This window comes from Mus caroli, unplaced genomic scaffold (genome assembly GCF_978045245.1).
Source record: "Mus caroli unplaced genomic scaffold, Mus_caroli_1 scaffold_11, whole genome shotgun sequence".
NCBI classification, from domain to species: Eukaryota; Metazoa; Chordata; class Mammalia; order Rodentia; family Muridae; genus Mus; species Mus caroli.
Genome location: NW_028227266.1, coordinates 76,754,185 through 76,756,363, shown reverse-complemented (window position 1 = coordinate 76,756,363; position 2,179 = coordinate 76,754,185). Strand labels below are relative to the sequence as shown.

Genomic DNA, 2,179 nt, shown 5'->3' with positions numbered 1-2,179 from the left:
GTCTTGACAGTGTTTAACTCACTTGGGAGTGACAAGCGAGGTGAAGATATTGTTAGCTGCAATCTCAATCTGTCCTGGTAAAGAGCAGGTGAATGTCTGCTCTGATCCTCATGTAATTCCCATGTAATAAGTGGACACACATCTCACAGTGTGAGAATTCAGCAGACAAAAGCAGAGAGCAGAGGTCAGACAGGATAGCCAGCGAATCCACCACCTCAATTTTCAAAAATAGTTTTTTTGTGTGTGTGTGTGTTGAGAATTTTCAGAACTCTTTCTTCCCTGAGTGTGGAGGCCCAGACCTTTAAATCCCAGAACTTAGGATGCAGAGACAGGAGGATCATGAGTTTGAGGCCAGCATAGGTAGACCCTGTCTCAAAATAGAAGAAAACCCTTTCTTTTTCTACGGGTTTTGGAATATATAGTAAGTTACTGCTAACTATACACAGACAGAAAGGGTTGCATCATCCCAGAATATCTAGTTTGATGCCATTCAAAGCAAGTGTTTCTCTGTCCCTAGAGGTGTTCCAGGTGTGGCTGCTATGTCACATGTGCGTCAGTAGGTGGCAGAGAGGAGAGATGCTACATCTACACTCAGTGTTCTGACCTGTGAACATGTGATTAGTAGCCTGACTCAGATGACCCCCCCCAGTCCAGTGCCATGGTACAGGCCTGGGGCAAGGGCAGACTATGTTCCAGATGATCTCTGCCCAGTTGATAATGCAGAATTCGGGCATAGCCCTCCTGAGATGACCCCAGATACTCAGAGACCCAAGCAATCAGCGGTGGAGAAATGGAAGAGAAAGAGAAACAGAAGGATGTGAGCATAAGGAAGAGAGGCAGACGTAGAGACTCGAGGGTTGTTAGGCACAGTTTGATGTGAGTGGCCACATCTGCGATGTGATGCCACTAGGATCATGGTGGGGTCCTGGCCTATGCTCCATTGAGGGCCATGTCTGGGTCAGTGGCTCTGGAGTAGCAGGGGTCTGTTACCACCAAAAGTCAGGCAGAGGTCCCTGGTCTGGGCTGCTGCCTGGGGACATGTTGATGTCTGAAGGTTGTGCAGAATTGCCCCACCCCTCGCCTGGGCATCATGGGAGAACTGGTCCTGGGGGTATGAGAGCAGAGAGCTGACCCCCATGGTAGCTAGCTGCAGCACTCAGGAGAGTGGCCTGCACGTTGTAGGAGTTGCAGCTGAGGACAATACGAGTGTGTGAGAGCTGGTCCTACCACTAGTCTCCTTGTAGTGGCATGGATGAGGGAGAGATACCCTCTTCCCTGTTCACTCCCACTGCCTATGGCAGACAGGAGACCTGGCGCGGGGGTCATGAGAGTGGGAGAGCTGCCCTTGCCCCTCACCTGCTGCAGCATTTGGGGGATCGGGCCCTGTACCTCACCTGGGCAGCAGGATAGAGCTGGATCTGGTCTGGGGGCATTGCTAGTGAACCAGCCCTGAGGGTGTAATAGCAGGGGATCGGGTGGGGTGATCAGCTCAGATACCCCTCAGGCAGAGATCCAGGGCTTTAAACTGGTCCACCCCAACATCTACCCCGTGGATGAACTGCTGGAGTGCATGAAGGAGCCACTCTTATAGATCCAAAACCACGGGATCTCCATGACACAAGGTAACATCAGGATATCCATGAAGAGTCCCAGTTTGGCTATAGTACTGATAGAGTAGCAGAAGCCAGAGGCCTCGTACCAGACCAACGACTCATTGCAATGAACTTTAGCAAGCAAAGAAGTGTATACCACAAAAGGGTGTCCTGTGGAGCACACTGTGACACACTGCAGCTTCCACAGTGAGATTTTTTTTTTTTCTGTTGGGGAGAGGTTGCAGGGGTGGAGGTAGGAACGAGGGGGAGATGTAAGGGATTGAAGTACATGATGTGAAATTCACAAAGAATCAAAAAAGAAAAAACCAAAAATGGCTCTGTATCAAGCATAATTGGTATTTACAATTGAACACAAAGAATTAGAACATGTTACCTAAAGGCATCAATTCTGTTTCAGACAACCAAGGCTGCAGATCTTGTGTAGTATTCGGTAGAGATTTTTCCGAAACTGTGTAGTGGAACACGCATTGTGAACCAGTGGTAGTTCAGTTGGCCCTTGTCGCCTTGGCCAAGTTACTTCACTGTGAACTTGGCTTTCCATGTCTACAAAGATCCATCGATTGCTC

The 2,179-nt window shown here is 49.2% G+C and overlaps 1 non-coding gene across 1 annotated transcript; it reads left to right on the top strand.

Annotated features, from left to right (window-relative positions):
* The first annotated feature begins 506 nt into the window (after positions 1-506).
* Positions 507-634, top strand: LOC115032042 (small nucleolar RNA SNORA17). Its single transcript, XR_003837689.1, has one exon. It is a non-coding gene; the product is annotated as a small nucleolar RNA SNORA17 (small nucleolar RNA).
* The last annotated feature ends 1,545 nt before the right edge of the window (positions 635-2,179 follow it).